This window comes from Solenopsis invicta, chromosome 4 (assembly GCF_016802725.1).
Source record: "Solenopsis invicta isolate M01_SB chromosome 4, UNIL_Sinv_3.0, whole genome shotgun sequence".
NCBI classification, from domain to species: Eukaryota; Metazoa; Arthropoda; class Insecta; order Hymenoptera; family Formicidae; genus Solenopsis; species Solenopsis invicta.
The window spans coordinates 19,415,440-19,439,470 of NC_052667.1; the positions used below are offsets into that span (position 1 = coordinate 19,415,440).

The 24,031-nt window shown below is 35.0% G+C and overlaps 1 protein-coding gene across 5 annotated transcripts in view; it reads right to left on the bottom strand.

The window, feature by feature from the left end:
* Positions 1-24,031, bottom strand: part of LOC105202616 (rap1 GTPase-activating protein 1) — a 288,123-nt gene that overhangs the window by 146,654 nt on the left and 117,438 nt on the right. The window lies entirely within an intron of this gene.

Consider the following 24,031-nt stretch of genomic DNA (forward strand, 5'->3'; position numbering starts at 1 on the left):
TGAGCCAATATTTTCCAATCCAATGCGAATATTGGTTATAAAAGAAACGTTAATGTGCTGCCAATGTTACGAGTCAATAATTGCACGATATTGCACTTGCATTAGAAGCGCATTGACCAAGGTTTCCCAATCTACTGCAAATATTGGTTTTAAGTGAAAGCAATGCACAACCAATGTATAATATCGTGTTTACATTATTTTTCAATATTGAACCAACATTGCAACTCCGATATTGGCTAAATAAGAGTAGACATCCACCTTTTAGTATTGAACCAATATTGAAATCAATTCACACCCAATATATAATATAGAGTTTACATTATTTTTCAATATTGGACCAATATTTTGTGCTACTAGGGATCTATCTAAAAAACAAATTTCTGCGAGAATAAAATTTGCACGATTTTCTTTTTTTTCTGCAAATTGCATAGTTTAAATAATATTAAATATATTATTGATAATACTAGGTTATTTTATATTTTGTAGTTTCCCAAAACTATTTTGTTTTATTTTTCTCTTTCATATTTTCCTCGTAGTGCGGTTTGGAACATAAAACCAATATGCAGCATAAAATGGATCACCTCTCTGTGAGAACAGATAATAACTACGAAACTACAATGTTGAGAGATGTTTCATGAATTTTTTTCACGTTTTCTTCTTAAGGCAGAAAAAATAGTGTTGAATGTGACAGATTCACATGTACACCAACAGGACGTTAAAAAGAATATAATGTGGGAGAGTTCAATTCTAGCCTTTTAATTTTATAAACTTTGTTTTATACATAAAAGTATATTTTATTACTTAGTTTTTATCAATTTATTTTATAATTAACTCCTCTACGGAATCATGTCCGAATTATGCTGTTACTGCTGACTGTGTTCGTTTTGGGACCCAATTTCTCAGATGCTCTCTTTGGATTATGTTGCAAACATATTAATTAATACAAAATACGAAACATTATAAAAACTGCTGTATCATCTGATAAGACACTTTCTAGTTTGTCATGTTTTTGAAATTTTATTTTTAGCTTTTGTTTAAGAAATGTTATTGAAAAAAAAAACATGCCAGTATTGATGAGTTTCCTCTTGCTCTTGCTTGTTGCTCCTAACTAAAATAATGTGAACGCTTGTTTTGAAACTAAGCAATTCAACCACAAAGATAGGTTGATTACACTTACATTAGATTGTTCCTTCAACCATGTTTTATGTTGAAAATAACAAATTTCGACACATTAAAAATAATGTCATTTCAACTCAAGGAATTGGTTTTAATCTCATCTTTTATTATTTAATATATAACGCGTACTTAATGTGTATATATATTATATAATTTTATATATCGCGTATTCCAATCTATTGATCCTTCGAATATTCGCTGTATTCAGCACAGCGCACAGCATACAAATTGCATACAGATTTCTATTCTGTACTCTAGCGCAAATAGAGGCGATGCCTTTTGATCGAACGTTTCCCTTTTCAAAAATCTGAAGACGCGTATTCCATGTATTCCATACTTTTATATGTACTCAATTCTCGACTTGAATTGTGCATTCGTGGACAAGATTGGCCTCACGAGCGACGCTCTCCGATCATCGTCGACGAGGACGCGATGCAAAGCGGAGGGATGCAAAGCGAGCGAATGAGCGAACGCGAGTCGAATACAAAATGTTCGCCAGCGTCGTAAAGACGGAATCGTATTGCGCTTGCATGCGCGGCCATGGCAATACACAACGATATCTTACTAGGCAACTTTTCGAGGCAGATGACGCTGCCTGCAACGTGGGTCTAAGCGAGGACGGAGCATGCAACACACGGCGGTGTGGATTACCTATCTTTCGTTTCCATCGAGATAGGCGGGGGAGCCCGACAAAACGCTCTCGTATCCGCCGCGTGCGTGAAAAGGCACACTTCTCGGTCGAACTGATGTTAGATATGAGATTAATTGGCCTAGGTGAGATATTGAGATGAACGATACATAAAAATTAATTAGAGTGTTACGTAAATTAATTCGTCTATCGTTTATTATCAGATGGATGGTTATCAATAAGTTTTAGCAAGTTTGCAGGATTATTTGTAGCGTTAAATTTAACACAAGATGAATATGTTGGGAAGTAACACGAATATCATGTAAAAAATTAACGAAATTAACATTTATGTGACATGTTGACGTTTTACATTTTATTCCATTTATCTTAGAATTTAAATTTCGAAACTACATTATTTTGTTATTTGTTCATTTATCTATAAATTATATTATTTTAACAATTAACTGCGTTAAGCAGAAAAAGCAGTTTTATAACTGTTGCAAGATTCATTGTTGTCTTTTTAACTTTAGTTCCTGTCAGATCTAAATATGTATATAAATTAACCCTTAAACACATAAGTGGGTCTGAGAGACCCCACATGAAGTTTTGAACTGCTTGTTATGTGAAGACGGAATGAGATAGGGGGTTCGGACAAAGACGTAAAAAAAGTTTGATATTTCCTCTTTCGATTGATATGGTTGATCAACTTTTTTGGTCAACTAAAATTCGAACGGCACGGCAGCAAAGTTTTGTTAGGGTCAATGCGACCAATATAGTGTATAAGTAAAACTTTTTTTGTGAGTATTTTACATAAAAAAACTGGACAAAATACGTTCGAACAGGTCGGTTTGCGGATGTTACTCGCATATACTCTGTCTAAAGTTGGAATACTATAAAATGGTGTAGAAAAAAGAGTTTTTCCGAAATATATCATGAAACACATTAATTTTCAATTTTTAGTCACAATTTAATCAAAAATACCTCATATTCGTCTTGTTACATGAGTACATTTTTTAATAGAAATGACAATAATATAATTTTTTATTGAAAGTATGAATCTTTAGCTTTAAAACGCCGTATTGTAAAGTTCTTTAAAGTTTTTTGTTGCAAAGATATGATTTTTTTTTTTTAAGTGGATTTGCCCAAAAATACCTCATATTCTCCATGTTACATAATTATACTTTTTAAAAGGAATGACTTTGCGATATTTTATTTTGAAAGTGACTCTTTAGCTTTAAAACGCCGTGTTTGAAAGTTCTTAAATGTCTTTTGTTGCGAAGATATGATTTTTTGAAGGAAAAGCGGATTTTTGACCAATTTCTCATTTTTGCTTAATGGTTTTGCTTTTACAACTTCGCAATAAATTATTTTTCGCCAATGTCGATTGTACAGTCATATTCCTGATATTTTGAACTTTTGTTTAAAAAAAAATCGTAAAAAAATATTGATTGTAATAGTTATAGCTTCTCAAAGTTGAAAAAGTCTCCCAGACCCAAAAATGTTTCCGTATTTTACAGGATCGGTGTGTTTAAGGGTTAATCATATTAGAATCTTACAATATTACATTATTATATTTCTTTTTATGCAAAACATTTATTATAAGGAAGGATAAATTTCAAAGTCCTTTTTCGATGTGCGTATCCTTAATTTAAATATAACTATATTATTCTCCTTTCATTTCTTTTTATAAATTATTAAGCGATAATTCGTCGCGCGTGACATTAAATTCAATCTCATCGTCAATCTTAATTTCTCTTGACTTTATTCTTGACGATGGATATCGGATTTCCGTACTCTCTCTCTCTCTCGATTATTTCCTTCTTTAATCCTCCGGTATTCCCCTAATTAGTTTTCCGGGCTCGTGCTGAATTTTGCTCAGTGTGATTCACAAAAACGGTCTCGCGTGCACGCCCCGTTTGCGGCACCCGCGTCCACGCTCCGCCGCCGATTTATTCAACGGTACGTCCATATGCCAACGGGATTAGAATTAGAGTACTTACATGTCGCACGCGTCCACAATACACGACGGTAATTCGTTTTGAGGCCCGCTGACGTTTTAAGTGCGGCCCGACCGCATCGACACGCTCCGATTTCGATCGAAGACACGCGCCGATTCATGATCGCGTAATGCGCGTGTAATTCGCGGTCATTTACACTTCGCTTCCCATCCATATGGCGGATCGTTATATCGTTCCGTTAAACCCCGAAACCTCGAATGATGAATCCGTTGAACGTTCGAGCAAACAATTTGTCGGACACGTCACGAAGAAAATGACAAATTTACATTTTACTGATCGGAAATTATTAAAAATTTTTTGCGCGATTATGCGTTAACAATCAACAAAATAATTTCACAACAATGAAACTGGCAGTTACGTAATAATTATGTTGGAAATGGCTACCAGTAACACGTAAAATCTAAGAAAGAAAAAATTTTTTTCAATTTGATTAAACTTGATTCTTCAACTGGATTAATTTTTTTTATCTCAAGTATTGTATTTTTTTCTATATTTAACTTAAAGGGGTATTCTAGTTTAGACCATTTTAAAGGCTACTTTTACGAATTCTTTGCTCTGAAATGAAAGCATTTAAGGTATGGACGTTTTAGATATTTATTAATTTTTTAACTTTACAAAAATGTCATTTTTAGTCTTTATCATTAATATAAAATAGAGATATTATTTTTAAATACAGCATAATTAAAAAAAATGCTTTATATTGGCCCAGGGGTGATCTTACCAAAGAGCCAAGATTTATCTTAATTTACACAAATGTGGTTATATTGTTAGAACTAGAATAAATCATTCATCGCAATGTTAAACAATATGACGATCAACTAAAAATGAAGAGCGGCATTTTTACAATTTTTTTTTAAACTTTTGCAAACTGTCAAAACTTTTCAGGATAAAAAAAACCTAATCATTCCAATTATAACTACAAGTATTGCAAATATTTCGTTTCAAGGCAGAAGTCGATCGGTTTCTGAAAAATCCTGAGACAAGGTTAAAAAAAACATGAAAAAAATGCAAATTTTTAAGTTTTAGAAGCATTGTTTGGCCCATATGCCGCTTTCTTCAAAACAAAAACAAAGACAAACTTATTACAATTTTATTAAATCGTTTTACAAGCTTATTCTTAATAGTGTAAAAATGAAAAAAAATAGATTAAAAGAAAATCAATTATTTTGAACCGTAAAACTAGAATCCCCTTAATTGCATAAAATACTTGAACTGAAGAGATTTAATCAGGTTGAAAAATTTGATCAACTTAACAACTTTTTTCTCAGTGCAACGGATAATTGCAGAAGAATAATTCGAATCACAACTTAAATATCGATCACTTAAATACCGAGAAAATAACGACGCGAAGCAAAAAAAAAACGAATATCATCCATTTGTGTCCTCTTCTCTCCTCCCCCGCGATCGCCGGTTAGAGATTAAAATGTGCGCGTGGCGGCGGCTGATGCTATCGGCTGACGCACATCGGTAACATATCGTCGTAAAGTTTCCTGTTCCCCGTCGTTGCGTCGCGGGCCCTGTGTGCAGTGGTTGCATAAAGCGAAGCTGGCCATCATTATACCGCCGTACGCGCGCTTATTTCCACATAGTTTAGCCGGTAATTTCGAACTTTACGCGCGCCGCACGGATTTATCACTGAAGAATCGCGCACCGCCGCCGCCGGCCTCCATCTCGATGTAACGCTTTTGGAATTTGACTGCCAAGTATTTCGATAATTAAGCCAGAGTACTTCTTCCCGATTAATTGCGGTAACAGTCTTCACGGTCCAAATCGAATGCACGACGACTAGGTCGACATAAAGCAAGCAGTCTGTTTCTGTTTTAGCATTTTACACGAGGATGCATTTGTGGATTTCTGGAGATAACGAAATTGCGAGGAAGACATTTTAAAATACACATCTTTCGCAGTAATTCGATCTTGAGATTTGTTGATTTTGGCATACTTTCGAGGCAAGTTAAAAATAGAAGCGAAACGTTACTACGCTCGCTCGTGCAAGGTAATTTTTAATTAATCGATGCAAACGCAGTGCCTAAATTAAAGAAATACGAAACGACTAAATTAATACTAAAATAAATTGTATGTAAATATAATATAAAAATTAAATCTGAATAATTTAACATTAAACGGCTCGGACAAAGAGATTAATAAGATAACAAAGCACAATAAAAATCACTTGATATAAAGTACTTGGTTTTCATATCGCAATTAAAACGCTCGTTAATTTGCAACGGCCGTCGCGGGGATTAATTCGCGCAATTATATTTGCGATCGTTATTAAAACAATAAACATTTAATGAAATCAACGTTTCCACGAAACAATACCGTCGTCGAGGAGGGACTTGTTTATCAGCCGGCGTAAAATGCAGAACGAAAATTGATAAATGCGTCATGCGCATTGTTGACATTTGACTCTAATTGATATTTGACTTCGTGTTGCAATCGTGAATAAATAACGGATGGTGGCGCGGCCGTTGGTCGTTCGCGCGACGCGAGATAAAATACGAGTTCGAGAGCCACTCTCGGAACGAATTATCGGGTGGTAATAATCTCGAGGGTTGGGTCCAGCCGAAGGTCCGATGAATCGCGTCTCGCCCGTCCCGTCCGTTCGTTCGTTACCCCGACACGCTTAAAAAGGGTGCAACAACTAGTTCCCTCCTTCTGGCCCATTACGCAAGGTCCGGACTTGTTCGCCACGTATACACGTCTATCGCGTGTTTCCGGACTAAATTATAAATCATTCGGGAGAGTTCCTTCTCGAAAGCCATCGAAATCAGTGGAGGGCTATTTATACGCCTGAACAGATAAATCCATCACATCCGCGTATGCGGAAAGAATTTTCTCTTGGAAACGCGATGACAGTGGCGCAACATAGAATTTTACTATCATTTTAATAAAGTTTCCCGTAATTTTAGCAAACTTTATTACAATTTTAGTAAAATTACTAAAATTGCAACAAATTTTTCTTAAAATCATTGTAAAATTCATTATAATTTTAGATGTAAACCTTGTAATATTTTACTAAGATCGTGACAAAATTGTTCGATGTTCGTGTTGTCTCACAATTACCGTAAATTCTAAGAAAAAAATCTCTCCGTGTATTATACAAAACAGAGTCATAAATTCACGAAGCTTGTGGAAAATGTCAATAAAAAATTCTCTCTATGATGCTTATACGCGACGGAGCGAAATAGAACGAAATGTATAAATGTCTTAAGAGTGGATCAATCTTTTTTTTTTTGTTGCTAAAAATACGCAACAAAATTTAATGTAATATAACGAAAGAAAATTTCAAGCGAGCGCACTGAAAACATTTAACGTTGTCGAGGATGCTAAATTTCATGCGTAAGCTTTTATAAATACATTAAATTCTCTCTACTTGCGCAACTTAAAAGTACATTGAGTTTCACGTCGTTCTGAACAGTGCACCCATAAATGCATCCAAGCATACATTTTTTAACTTTACAATTCTCGCGCGTTTGACAATCGACGCCAGTATAATACATTACATCGAACTGGGCAGCGCGGTCGAGGCGTAATTAAAGGACAGGCAGAGGCAACAAAAAAAAACAAAAAAAAAAATATAAACCCCTACGTGGAAGCGATAGAAACGTGGCCAAACCTCGCGCCCTGGGAGGTAGGGAAAAGCCCATCTCGATGATGATCTCGAGAGGGGTGCGCATAGCGCGGGATGGATGACGCATGACTCACAAAGTGCCCACTGTCCCGCATACCCCTGCGATTACCATTGTGGCGTGCACATATATAATATACGTATGCCATTCGAGCCGTTCTCCGACACGGCCATTATGCCTGAGCTTCCACATGTGACGGAATTGCGGTTACGGCGTACGATTCCATTCAGACAGATTACGTGCTCGATAACGTCTGTTTAGTGCAAACATCGACTCTCCCTCTCTCGTTTTCCTCCGCGTATCGCCGCGCGTGTACCGGCGTCGGTAACCGAATTGATTTAATAAAGCGTGCGCGGCAGGTAACGAGCGGCGCGTGTTGCGGCTCTATTAGGGACTGCCACGAAAATGATGCTCTTCATATAGGTACTTGCGAAAAGATTTCGCGTAAAAGCAGCCGGGAGGATTGAATCTTTGGAATGTAGCGTGGACGCGCGTAAACTGCTCTCAACCACTCGGTTCTCGACAACGAGGACTCTACGAATTAAAAGCGAAGAGGAGAAAGATGCGGATTCGAGAAAGATACGAAAGGAACGTTCGTAAGTTACAATTGTTGCAAGATACAAAGCATCAATTCGCGGAGTTTTCCTTATTTTTCGTGTATGCAGTTCAACATTATAATATCACTGATGATTCACTGGTGTTACGTATGACTTTTCAATAGAAATTCAGCTCGTTAGTCAATGCCCTAGATTACTTATCTACATCGACCACTTTATATCAGCTACATCAGAAATGAGAAAATAAAAAATATTATTGAGTTATCGTCTGAAAAAGATACTATATATATAGAATAAGGTTGCCGAAATCGCATCACTTTTTACCTAAAGACTTATAACTGAGAAATTATGAGAAATATTTTTAATTTTCTTACGTAATAAGAAAGTACAACATTTCTCCTTTTATATTTATTCTTTTTCAGAATTTTATGTATTGTCATAAATTTTTAAACGACGATTTTTAAGAAGCTTTTAAATAGTGCGATTTAAGAAACTGGTCAGGTTGATATTTCCTCTTCCTGGGGTAAAACAACACTTTCTGCTAGATTCTTTCTTCTCGAGCAAAAATGCGTTAGATAATTGTATTAATATTGAAGATAAATACAATAAACAAAATATAATTTCCGTCAATGTTATCATTTCGATAAATTTTCAATAATATTGCGATAACATTGTTACATTACGGCAATATTGTTACAATCTATACTCTGTATGATTATTATATTTGATTATACATATACAATAATCATGATCAGAGCAATAGTGCGATTTAGGAAACTAATTATAAGACATGGTGCGATTTAGGAGACTAAGGCATTTCGTAAAACTTTATTTAATTTACCAATAAAAACATAACGTTATTTGAATTTTGTTAATCTAATTTTAATAATATTGTGATCATTACAAATTACCAAAATTTAGATTATTTATTTTCCTTTTTTGCAATCAAGCTACGAAATGTGTTGAAAAATAGCAGCAAAGTTACAACATTTCTATAAACATTAATAACAAATTTTCTATTGTTCTTAACATGTTGAGTTCAATGAAGAATGATGATGTTAAGTAGTTCCCAAATAATCCCATGAAGAGTGTACAAGCATTATCGTTGAATTTATACGCGAGGTGATGCGATTTAAGAGCCAGTGCGATATCAGCAACCTTACCCTGTATGTCTAAAAATAAGAACAAAAAAACTTATAAAAAATGATATAAAAAAACCGTAATCTTTATTTATCTATCGCTCACCCCTAATTCGTCAAAAATTATATATTATAATACAATGAAAAATATAAAAGACGACATCTATAATTCCCTTATACAAAATAATTCAAACTTTTTCAATGCGATTCAAGCGGATAACTCAATTTATTTTCTCATTTCTGACACAACTATTATAATATAAAGTGGCCGATGTAGATAAGCAATGTAGGGCATTTAACTTACGAGCTAAAGTTTCCATTGAAAAGTCAGACGTTTAACACCAGTGAATCATCAATTCCGCTGTCATTCCGCCGCATTCCGATGACAACGATGATCGTACGTCGCGAGTCTCATGCCGATTCTCGTACGCGTTCGAGACTCCCTCCGCCTTGCTGCTAACCGTCCTTCTGCAGCATAAGCAGCCGCCTCGCATGCTGCTCGCGCGAGATAAGGTCGCTCTGGCCTCTTAATTGCTCGTTTCCTGTCCAGAAGGCTCCTTTGCCTCGCTCCGGCTTCATCTTTGACCCGAGTCTGCATCAACCTTCTGGACGTACAGAGCATTCTCGATATCGAGCAGAGATGCGATAGTAAAATATAATTTCAATATTTACGATTTTTGTTCAATGTCAAATAAAACTATCTGGATTAATGCTAAAATATATGTAGAGATAAAGTCTATAACACACCCTTGTAGAAATGTATTACTGGTAGTAATAAATTTGCCAGTAATTTAAGTAATATATTACTTATTTTAGTAATTTAAAAGTACTGTAATAGTACTTTTAAATTACTAAAACAAATAATATATTACTTAAATTACTGGCAAATTTCTTACTGCCAGTAATACATTTCTATAAGGGCAGTTGCATAAATTAACGTGTGTATTCACATATTAGGGTAAGGCTGCCGACATCGCATATATAAATTCAACCACAACAAGCAAACTTGATAAATTCTAACACTAATAATTAATAATTGATAAAATCCATAATTAATCATTTTCTCTTCTGAATTTTTACTTCAAATCACAAGGGTTCGTCATATAATCAGAACTTGGAGAGATTTTAATTCGTGAATCGGCTCGTTAATCCCATAAAATAATATTTACCTGGCGCTCGTGCAAATCTAATAAATCGTTCCGCTCGTATCTACCGCCCGCCACGAGGATCGAAGGCGAACTGTGGGATTTGCGTAAATCGCAATTACACTATCCTCGCGAAACCGGTTCGCCGCGGCGGCGAACGTACGACGAACTCTTGACACAGTCGTGTCCAGTCGTCGCACGCAAAACGTCTTCACGAGATCACGTCCGTAAACAGAGATATTACGAAACGATGAGTGACGCATTTTCGGCATTATCTCCAATTTCGCTCCCCTCCCACTACTTCGATATAACCTCCTGTCATCATCATGGTCCCATTGGTCGCTCGGAACTTCCCGATAATCCACCCTCCCGACCCGATAGTCCTCTTCGAGCCAGGGGGTCGACGCTTGTTACCATCGATATAGAGATCTCTCGGCGGTGGATGATTTAGCGGCCGTCCCGTTTCGAGGGGGACACGCGCAATCGGACCATGTGGACGTAACGCGAGGTAAATACTCGCGTGTGCACATATGCGTACGATCTTCGAAGCGTGACGAAAGTTTGTCGACGTCATAATTGCCGATCGTACGTACACGGTTATATTGCAAAGCGCTTTCCGCTGTAACTTTCGTATTGCGTTTACTGGCGATTTACCCTTATCTTTATCTTATCGGCTATATTTATACATTGCTGCTCGTCCGTGCGCCCAGATTAAGCCTGACTTTTCATCATCCGAAGAACGAAGTTAATTTCGAAAGGTTTACGGAGACACGATAAAGAGCGATGTCACGCGTGTATTATCTAGGTCCGCCGGTTATTATCAAGAAGAGCCTCTTAAGATTTAATAGAGTCTTAAAATTTAATAAAGCGGAAGATAGGCGTAAGGTCAATGCGTCGTTTTCGTCGTGGTATACTGTAATATAAAGATTAATCTCACGGCAAACGGATAGCGGGAAACGGGTTCAATTATATCTTAACTGAAAGCTAATCAATTTCGAAGATACATGAAAGCGTCTACTATTCCTTTGAAAAGAAACATGCGCTAGGTACCGCTTAGGAGTTCAGTACGCTTGAGATTTCTCGCATCTCATGAAAAGTTAAGCAGCTCGGTGAAAAGAAAATCGTAGAGAAGTTATCAAAAGTGCATTTTAAACAGAAGCGATACAGCTTTGAATCTATCTTTGAACTTCGTCTCTTATGACATTTTGTTTTGAAAACGTGAAATTAAAAATTAGTATTTTTTTTCAATATTTTTTTTTTACTGTGAAGCGCAGTAGTTTGATGAAATATCATCAGGAGAAAGAACATTTTAAAGTAGGCTTTGTAAATTTTAAAATACTATTTTTCAAAAAACTAATACAATAATTTCTTGCAATGACATCAATCTTCTTATGTAAAAACTCTATGTATAATAAAATTATATATTTAATTTAGCGCGTCTTGCGCTTTTTCTAAACCTTACAGAATTAATTTTAAACAAACATTAATCAATAACTGATTACTTTCTGCTTGACCGCCGAAGATCGAGACATTGTACCACGCTTTATCGCCCAATGTTAACGCTTTAAATGGCTGCGATATAAATGAGTCATTTCCGTAATGTCTTACGACAGTAAAAGGAACAAAGAAATCGTCCAGATTACATCAAGTCTAAAACTTCGCTCTCAAACAATTTGCATAACGTTTCAGCCGACACGATAAGAAACGTGTTACGAAGGTGATCATTTTGTATCCGCGTTGTTGCACTTATGTCCCAGTTATCCTTTCGTGGATTGGCGGCTTTAATGAGACGCGTATCGTGTTGATAAACACGCAACTATCTCCATACACAGCTTTACTCTTACTTTTTCTTCTTTCCCACACGAAGCGAGTAGATGTTATTGAACGAGTCGCTTCGCGAACTAATTGCAAAGTTATACGCTCGCAACGCGATGCACGTAATGATTATTATCAATGGTTATTAACAACCATTCTGCCTTCGATAACTACTCGTTATAGAAATTAGAAATACCGTTCCGTTAGAGAAATAGAATTCGCTTTTGAAACGATATATGAATGCAAAGTGAGAAAATTATTCTGACAGGTATGATAGAGCAGAAAGAAAACAAATTCAAACAGATAACTGTATTAATTGAAAGATAACCTAAAACAATAATTTATCATTTGACTGCTCAGATTTTCTATCGCATCCTTGCGCAGAAAAAAAAACGAACATTCTTGTTTCAAGAATGTATTTATTTTTAAAATGTTGAAATTTAGTAGTTCCCAAATAATCCCACAAAAAGTGTATGTACATACAAAAGTACTGTGGTTGAATTTGTAGGGTAAGGTTAAGGTTAAGGCTACTAAATCGCACCATCTCGCGATGGTGCGATTTAGTAGCCTTAACCTTAACCTTATCCTACCAAGAAATTAAATTATTTCTAATATACGAAACAATGATTGTTGAACATGTTAGTTTAAATTTGATATGAACGTTTTCTTCTATGTGGCACTCGAGTAGCACGTTTTCCATCATTTCATTCAACACTCGCCGCCGAGGGCAGTATGGGCGCCAGCACGCCCGCGTCCTTCTTAACTTCATTGCATCGCGGGGCGTTATCGGTATCGCGCGCGGGCTTTCGCGGAAATGAAAAATAATGAAATAGAATGGCCCATTGTGTAATAACAGCAATGGTGATCGCCGCGACCGCCGTTCCCGGAATCCACTGTGTTGTAAGAATATCAGACGTTTCAAGCGCGCTCTCGAGCGCCCCCTTAAATTAGAATCCGAACCAGAGAGTGAATTCGAACCAATCGAGAGCGTGAACGAACACGAACGAGCGCGAGTACTAGTGCGCCGCCAGTATTCATTCAAGCTACAGTTTGTGTTCGTTCGCGCTCGTTCGCTCGATTTAAATCCTTTAAGATTCTTTCCAGTCTTTCCATATAATATAAAAATTGATCACATGTTGAAAATAAATTTTTAATATGTAGGTATTCTCTCGAGTTCTTACACAATTTTTTACAGTCAGATTTCTTAAAATAACTTCCTAAAATAGCATTTAAAATAGTCTTATAAGAAAAGTTTTACGTAATTCGATTACAAACAAAATATAAAAATTCTGAAAAATTATATTTATAAGAAAGAATATTTTGGAACTTAAAGAACATTTAGGAAAAAAATGTTTTAATATTATTTTCACGCAAGAGTAAAATGATCGTAAATTATATAAGGCTCCTTGAATATCACGTCATATTAGTGAAAAATTAGCGATATTGCTTGTTACTATATTTAAATTATTATAAACAAATCTTTTTCAACAACTCTTGCTACATCAGAATTTATCGATATTACAAAATATTTTCAATTACAAATCATCGTTGTAATTATTTAAATTATATTCATTATTTTGTCAAAGTTTCTTCTATTAAAAGATGATAATATGAATGAAAAGTTATGTGGCTATCCTTCACTTTTTTTATAACTCTTTAAAGTCGTGTAAAAAATATAAACATAAAATTATATGAGATACAGGATCGAGGATTAAATACAGTTATAAAAAAAGTTTTAAATACTATATTCCGTATTAATTCTTCCTGGTTCGGTGTTAGCTGTTGTCCCCGTTGCTTCACAAACATGTATTCAGAGAAATAGTATTGCTAATTGCACAAAACGATATGTGTAAGAATGAACTTACAATTAGTACAGAGGAATCCACTGTGATAAAGATAATATAAAATCATGTTCCGTAAATCGTGACCCATTTGACTGCGGTCTATGTCAAGGCATTATTAACGTTAATTAAAGGATTCGCGGGGTAGCGCACATGGCGTTCTTCGCGGTAACATCTTGCTCTTGATCCATCGATTTGTAACTGTCGAGCCTAAGAATTGCTTGGAATACCAAACGAGTGTTTCATGAAAAGATTTCCAATATCCATAAGTCACATTTATAAACCGCTGTGACTAGGCATTTATTTCCATAACTGTACTCGCCACTCCAATACGATGATCCGATAATTCTCCGAGCGAAGCGCGTCGACGAGGCGCAAGAAATAGAAAAGATCGAGCGGATCAACCGTTAATGACATCATTTTTTCATCAAGAATTAAGAGTTCCCACAATCGTAAATTTACTGTCGCGATACATTTCGCATAATACAGAAGAAGGCGGCGTTATGGATCATGTAGATATTATGGCCACTCATATTTTCTCCGTTATTAGGTTCGAATTCTAGTAATTATTTATGAAATTACAGTGGTACTGATATTTAAATTTTAAGGTATTTTTCGAGCGTTTCAAAAATTTTTCAAGGTACACATTTAATTACACACACTTCCTCTTTCTTTTTAAATTTGATCGTATTATTATCATACGAATGTACACTCGAATGTTTCTTGCTAGTTTTATTCAGTATACATTTCTAATTATGCAAAGCCAAACAATAATACGAGACTTTGCTTGTAAACCTTAATATGTACTGATGTTTCAACAAGCCTAATACGATATCTTTTATAAAATTTTCATATTAAAGTTAATTATTCACTAAGTTGATTGTAGTTTCACTGCAACAGTCTACATCGCATATATTACAAAGTTTCAGTATTGCAGTTTATACATGGAAGACTTACGTATGTACGCACATAATTTTGCAATATTTTCTCTTTATATTTTGAATAAATATATAATTTTATAACAGAACGCTATATTTTTTAAAGTTAAAAACCAAGTTTTTTAATTTATTCTTGCGGTGTATCATCCCCCCGTTTCTCTCTTCGCTATATTTTTATAAATAACATTCAACATAATAAACACGTCATAACTTTGAATCTAAAAGAACGTTAAACTGTTGAAGAACGATTTGATATAATCGTTGAGTTTTTCATTTAAAATATTGATTATTAATAAAGTTAGTGTCTAAAATGTAAATAGATGGCCATAATACCATCTTCTTTTCTAATTATTTCTTCGAATATCTCTGCAGCAAATTATATGTATAATACGACCGTAAAAAGCGGCAAGTTTCTTCTTATTTAATTTCTTAATTGTTTTCACCCGTTACGTAAAATAAGATGCACTGTTTGTGTAGAAAAATATTTTGTTCTTTTATTTTTAAAGTGATGTGTATTTCTTGGGAAAAAAAATGATATGAATAAACAAAACAAGATAGTAATTAATAAGACGCAATTAATAATTATAAAACATTAACGATAACTATGTTTAATTGCATAAACATGATTGTGTAATTATGAGCAAGATAAATTAACAACAATTGAATTGATTACTTTAGAAATGCACGTATTTGTTATATATAAGATAATTCACGTACAAAGGCGTGAATCTCTAATATATTCATTGCAGGAATGCTGCGAGATCAATTTTACGGCGCGAGTAGAATAATTAAGATGATGACAAATGGATTGCTAATACGGTCTAGAACACCGCTACCATACGATCCGAGAGGGACACGGTACAGTACTTTGATTCATTACTAGAAGTATTCCGGGAGAGGATAAGAGAAGAGAGAACGGAAAGAAAGAAGGAGAGAAGACGATATGCACATGGACTGTGGTATGGCAACTGCACACGCGTGAACGCGTATAAGGAGGACAAGACGAAAGCAAAAGAAAGAGAGAGAGAGAGAGAGAGAAAGGAGGACAAGACGAAAGCAAAAGAAAGAGAGAGAGAGAGAGAGAGAAAGCAAAAGCGAGACGATAGAGAAGAGAGGAAAGAGCGGACAGTGATATCGCGAACACACAGCGACTTGTTCTCGACTTACGTGTTAATATACGGGGTGTGCCATATCTATCTGTTATCTTTTGCTTTGCACGGAAAAAATAATCACGATTGAATTAACAAGATGCGTTTGACTGGGCGAATTTCGATGGAGATAAACGCAACTTCTTTTTATAATTAAATATCTTTATATGCAACTAGAAAATTTTTATACGATAGCTATATAAGGATTTGGTTAACAATTTCCGGTTAGATCCACCAAACTTTGATTATACAACAATACGTGGCTCCGTCAATGGATGACATTCTATTTTTTCTAACGAAAAATCACACATGACAGAATGAAAAGCGTAGCATCGTGTGATTTTTCACCGCTATTCTATAAATAAAATGATTCTTCTCGCGAGTCTTCGAAATTGAATTCGAAGACGGAAGCAAATGAGAGATGTATTTGACAGTACGGATTTTTATGAAATTTAATACGAGAACCTAGTAGATGTATTTTTACAAGATTAATTTTGCTAATTCATTTTGAAACAAGTATACTAATTGAATCTACCAGATTTCTAATTAATGCTACTAGTTCTCTTCCTATATGACTGTAACCGGAATGCATGAAATTAAATTTGCGATTATCTCGAACAGAATGCGAATAATTTAATTTATCTGGTTATTTTACTTGAAAATTAGGAATAGTATTTTAGAACGCGATATACCAGTCAGATTATTATACCCACATTTCAGATTAATTCAACCAATTTTTTATGAATGTAAAAAACATGGTATCGATTTTGAACAGAATTCTTTGTAGCAAAAATTGCCAGAAATTCGGATATTCCCCAAGAGCTACATAGATTAACGCGATTTAATTTTCAAATTTAACTTCTTAATAATCAAGCTTCAATCAAATTTTGAGAATAACTTTTGCTCGATATAAAAGGTAAAAGTTTAATATATATACATATTTCTTTTTTAAGGATTGGCTTGAGTGAAGAAATTAAACGGGTGAAAAGGATGGATGAATACGAGACACTCTGTAAATACGCGCATCCGGCACGGACGGAGATTCGTCGGGAAACATTCGCGAGTGCAATCTCAAACGCCGGAACACTAGGCAGGCAATCAGAGTCACTCAAGAATTAATGAAGCATGAAGATAAAAAAACTGCACAAGGAATTATGCGTTGTCGTATCAATTGCTATATCAAGATCGCGTTCGTGTCGGAGAATAGTGTTTCGATGCCCTGATTCAAATATACATGTATGAAACTCATTGCAATGATAGAGGAAGTAGATGGAAAAATAAGATATGACCCTCGCATGTTTCAATTATAAACTTGGATTTAAGCTAACGGCTTTGAAACGGGATTTGATTGTATTTTATAAGGTTCATTTAATGTTCTTGATTTTCGCAAAAAAAAAATAAAATTGAGAAAAACTCAATTCTTTCTATTTTTTTTTCAAAAAGTATTTTTAAAAAATACGACTATGGCGATGAACAGCGAATCTTATTGATGAATTATATATTAGAATTCTTAAATGTAAAAGAAATATCAAAACCACATTGGTCCACATTCTCAACTCACTTTTATCAATAAAATAAGTTGCGACATAAAGAACATTAAAGGCATTATCTTCACAGAAAACTTCACAGAAAAAAGGGAAGAATACGGCAAGAAAAAAATTGGAAAATTTCCTTTTTTCTCAAAATTTTTAAGAATTTTGTCGGGTTAAGAACGATCATCTTAAAACATTATTTTTATCAACCTTGATCATATCCGTACCTATCTGTATCCTTCGCAATAGTTACAAATAAGAGATCATATTATACAAATTCTTCCACTATCTCAACTATAAGAAAAAAATAATAATAAAAAAAATGATTACATCAAACAAACGCATAAATTTTACGAGCAGACTATTTAGAAAATTTAGAGCTTGTAACGTACGTCACGTTTCGCGTATCTAACTTTCATTCCATTTCCCCAGGCAATAAATATTCCGCGCAAAATTGTTTTCGAAAGTTACATTCGAGCGATTGCGTGTCATCTCGGCTCACAAAGCGGGAGAACAGTGTTTGCCTTTATACCTGCGCATCCCCAGGGATCCATCCCTTTTTGCCTCATTCACGAGCTCCCTTCCTACTAAATCAGTATTAGGAGTGACGGCTTCACAGTTTTGATACTTCTCAATTTCTTGTAATGCATTCAACTCATCGTTCAATTATTATTCCCCATAATGCTGCAATATTTGCATTCATGCTTTCCTTCATTGAGCATTGTCACGGCTCGTTCATGCCAGATCCCAGTGTCGCATGCTGAATACCGCTGTGTGCAAGTTGTGCGTGCGTGCGTGCGTGCGTGCGTGCGTGCGTGCGTGCGTGCGTGCGTGCGTGCGTGCGTGCGTGCGTGCGTGCGTGCGTGCGTGCGTGCGTGCGTGCGTGTGTGTGCGTGTGTGTGCGTGCGTGTGCGTGCGTGTGTGCGCGCGCACATGTGTGTGTGTGTGTGTGTGTGTGTGTGTGTGTGTGTGTGTGTGTGTGTGTGTGTGTGTGTGTGTGTGTGTGTGTGTGTGACGCGATCGTCAATCTCGTCTAGCACGCAGTCTCTGTTAAACGTAAACACATACACGTGCGCACATCAACTCGCACGCAATGGTGCTCAGTGTGCAATACAGGATCTCATCACAAACTTCTGAGCCCCTAGTTACGATAATAAATTAAGATTGTTATTAAGATCGATTCCAATTTAATATAAGTAAAAAGTAATTTGTTGTCAACGCGTTGAGAATCAAGTACAAGAAATAAGCGATATATCTATATAAAATTAAATTAAGCTAATCAACAAATTATTCTTCAAATAAATTAATAATAATAAATAAGCAAAAAGTATCGGAGTAATAAAGTATCTTGGAAAGAAGATAGAGTTATCGAAAACTCAATACTTTACATGGAAATATGCCAGAATAAAGTATAAAGTATTTAACTGATATTTTTATAGTTCCAATATTTTTAAATGAAAATATAATCATATTATATTATTAAAAAATATATATATTATAATCCATTAAAAAAAATAAAACTTTTATATAACCTTGAGAAACAGATTTATTCAAAAATTGATTTTATCATTATTTGTCTCTTTTTAGACGATACATTTTTTGTATAAAACATTTTTCACAATAATGCATTATCAACAAGATATTTGAGGTGGAAAAATGGGATAGCAATGTATCATTTGCAATATAAAATTTATAATTTATGTACGCATACTGAAAAAAGTTTTGGTAATAGCTATCAAATGTCGAGTAAAATAATGCCAATTAAATATTTGGTCAATATAACCGAAAGTAATTTTACTTTTCTAAATATTTTGTAAATACTACTAAACATAGATCATACTTACTAAATTACTTAAAAAAGTAAAGTTATATTAACCAAACACTTAATTGGCATTTTATTCAACATTTAGTAGCTATTACCAAATTCGTATTTCAGTACATAATGTAACTTCTTACTACAATAAAGTTACAATATAAATAATTCAGCCAACATATCAGTTTCTCAATTGTTTAATTTTTATTTTTATTCCAGTTATAATAAATACTTTTATTATAACCCCCCTCCCCCTTCCGAAAATTCTCCAAAAATTTATCTGTAAGATCTTTTCGGATTCTCGATCTTCGTCGATTATGTTAATGACAAATTATGCTGATGCTAACGATTATGTGCTAGTCTACGACGCTAGCGGTAAAAAGGATAATAATTCATTCTCGCAGCGAACAGCTGTAAAGCATTCACTAGCGCATTCATTCCGACGAAATAAAACGCACGGACAGTTCCCAGTCGTTATCCGTCGTATACACACTGGCAAATGGTAATCGGATACCGAAAATCTCCAAGGGGTTGTTTAGGATCCTCTATACGCGGCTGTGTAAATAACCGAAGTACACAGCTATGTGCGAATAAATATTTATGGCGACGCGCCGCGAATTATTATAATTCCGTTCGCGGTGAACGCGCCGGGGTAAACGTATCTCGGCGCGTCGACGTTCGCCTCGTGGACATAAGCGTGGCTTAAGCGAGACGACTTTCGCTTCGGATCGAACCTGCAAATATGCCGGATCACGCAACAATCGCGAGAGAAACGTTAGCCGGGCGACTTGCGTGTCGCATTTATCTTCACGCATATTTTAAAGATCGAGCAAAGTTATTCCTATCCGCGGGCAAATCGCCCGAGTCGAGGCCGCTGCCACGTAAATCGATCGCGCCTATACTACATATATGTATAAACGAGGAAGCTTAATGGAGCATCGATCATATCGTCCATTTGGCAGTGAGTATCCCCCGCCCTCCTCCCCTCCTCCCTTCCTCTATTTTTTTCTAAATGTGATTGCATGTCATAAGCGTCTGATTTACGTACGCAAAACAGCGCCGTCAAATTACACATTCGTATTTAGTTACACAACCGTGTGTAAAATGTTACGCTGGAGTACACGGGGATCTCAACAGTAGCGTTGTGAGAATACAACAGAATCAAATAACGTTGTTCAACACAAAATAAAAACAGATGAAATGTAAGATTAGAGGTGTATGTTTCTCATAGCTATCGGGCGCTGCATCGAATTACTCTTATCGTAATTTTCAGAAATTTACGTCTGAGATTGCAAAAGGATTATTTTAGTATTTCGACATATTGTAACTGCAATACACAAAGAGCCCTTAAAACTGTGGTAGTCATACACTCGGAGAAAAATTTATAATAGTGGCAACTATAAAAATGAAAGCATAAAATTGACGTTCAATCAAAATTTAGTTGCAATAATTATAAAATAGTTTGTATCATTACGGCAACAATACGTGCAACTATTAATTTACAGTAAAATAGCACTCAACTATAATTACATAATTGTATAGGCTTTACTACAAATAAATTATGACAATTACATATTTCCAGTACGGCCAATTTAATGGGAATAACTATGCTAGCAGTGAAGTAATACAGAACCCTAAGATAGGAATGAGAACGAGGGATTTCGAGTTGGTCTTAATCGGTTTAACTTTTCTATCGCGTACATTTGCATTATTATTTTTCTATAGTCTATCCAACAATTTTATTACAAATAGGGTTGGGTAAGTTGATACATTTTTTTTAACTAAATTAAGTTAAAGTTAATGGTTTATAAAATCAATTTAGTTACGAAAGTTATATGAACAAAAAACTCACTAGTTAAAACTCACGTTAAGATTAAATTAACTTGAGTTAAATTAGAAATTATTTTAAAAAAAACATTGGTCATAATATTAAATTACAAAATCGTATTTTTAAAGTTAAATTACTCAAAACAATTATAATATGAATCAACAAACTTAATATTTTATTTGTAAATTAAGTTTGTATAATATAACGAAGAAATCTTGTTTATACAGGAAATTATACGGGAATGTATTTTTCTCTTACAATTTTTTCTCACACATAGATAAATTTTTAACTTGGTAAAAACGTTAATGAATTAAAGTTAATGTATTTAAAAAATAACTAGTTAAAATTAAAAATTAAATCATTAACAATTAAGTAAGTTAAGTTAGAAGTTATTAACTATTTTTAACTTTATTAATTAACTTTTAGCTCTTTAACTAGTTAGTATCCAACCCTGCAAACAGTTAATATTACTTTCTTAGTTCATATATAAACATTGTATTTTATTTATTCGTACAATTTTGTTGATATAATTATTGTTTTTATTACAACTTTGTAATACATAGCTGAGATGCTGCTATTTGTTTACAAATTTATAGTTGCTGATTCTTTTCTCTAACAATAAATAGTAAAATTCGTCGAGTGCCAAGTTGTCTCACTACTACCGTATTGTATTCAATTCGATTTTTAAGGTTAAATTCTAAAAGAAAATTCTCTCTGTTCTCCGATAATTAGCATGTTGTGCTCATACAAGCAATATGCAATCACTGTGTCACTTTGTATGATAAGTAGATAATGTTTGCATGATGTTATAATGTGGTGATGTGCAGTTGACATTTCAAGTCAGTTTATTGCCAAGTACAGTATAATGCAAGAATGACGTTCAGGAAGTATAATGTAACTGCGGCGTGCTAATTATAAAGATAGTTTTATCATCAGAAAGAAATTTATCGTACGTTTAATTTATTAATAGATTTAAATTTAGAGTTTGAGAATCTTTCGTAGCTTATGACATCAATTTGATGTACAAGATACTCGCACAATGCTCACATAGCGTGGTGAATACGATGTGCCATCAGCCATCACTATACTCATCAGATGCGGGGATAGCTGGACATCATAATGACAACATGCCATTGCACGCATGCTGGCATTATGCAGTTATCATGTCAACGTTTAGTTCAGGGTATATGTAACGTGTTAAAGAAGTTTTATTGTAATTAAAATTAAATATGTTGTTAGGTCATTCAGCTCTTGGAAAATTCATTTTTTGTTGTATCTCATGTCAATTATGCTTAAAAAATATTTGTAATTAATGTAAGATCTTGCATCAAAATTACGAAATTATCAGGTATTTGAATCTATTAGATACATTTTTTTAATGTTATTTAGACTTAAAAGTTTTTAGATGACTGAACACTAGTTCAGATATCAAAGTTGTTCTTCGTTTTTGTGCTCGAAAAGTTATTTTTCGTTAAGCAATGTAATTTTTATAATAAATAACATACAGTAAATTAATATAGAAAATAAATAATAAATTATAAAAATTAATAAGGTAATAAACTATCATTCTAGTAAAAACTAAAAAGACAGTCAGATCTTGGGAAAATAGTTATCCGAAATGGTTGATGCCGAAGTGTCGGCACTTTACGCGGTCAAAATAAAATATCGAGCAAAATCGCGGTATCGCGCACCCCGCGCCGTACGGAGATGCAATTTTGACGAATTCGCAATGGATCGTGAAATTTCGCATCGTCATTCTTCTCGCACATGGAGAATGTGCAACGTCGTTAAAAGTTAGAATGCGTCCGTTACACGGCCCGGTCTGGCTCTGTCCCTGCTCGCTCTCTCTCTCTCTGTTTCCCTCTTCTCTTTCACTCGCAATATTGCGCGCGCGCGTGAGTGCAGCCATGTAACGAGCCGTAATCTCAAGCGGTAATTTACGAAATGACAGTCCATAAATATTTCGTCCGTAAATTATGATTACGGGTTTGATCGACTTGCGCCCGTTCCCCTCCTATAGCTCCGAAGTCTTCTTTTTCCGCTCTTTCGTACGGTCGTCGTACGCCTTAACTGTAACCACGGCCGCTGCGCCGCGCCGGCCGCTCGACTTTAGCGTATCGCGTTCGCTAAAGGAGAACGGACACCGTTTGACGGAAATCGGAACGCGGTGACGCGGATACGTAGCGTTTAAATGTGTGCGCGAACTGGAACGAGGTCCGTGCGTGAATAGAGGAAAAGACGCGGAAGATGAGGCGCGCACGTGCTCGTCGCGAGATATCGCGCGCAATCAGACGTGAAGATTTTCTATTAGCGGCCGCAATTATTTTCCGCGATCAAGAAGGCTCGGCGAACAAATACTTCGTATTACGAACAGTAAAGGCTCAAATACAATCAGCGGAATAACCTAACCTAACCTAAACAACGATTGACGTATGTCGATGGACGTCCGTTTGACGTATCGAACGTGGCCCGAAGGCATCCCGGGGACGTCTTTTCTACAATACAATATACCACTCAAAGACATACAGTGGACGTCATTAGGACGTATAGTGTAAAGCCTAAAGACATCTGTTAACCCAGATAGCACACATATTTAAAATGACATCGTGAAAACGCTTTTGCGACGTCTTTTAGACATGTGCATTGTATTAATTGCATTAAAAAGAATATAGTTATATAATAGTTATATAATAGTTATATAATAGTTATATTAATATATTTTGATATAAACATCTTCCAGGAATTAATTTTTAGGACTAAAAAAAATTCTACCAAATTTTATTTACAAAATACTGTTACTTTCACCTCAATTTCAAGAGAA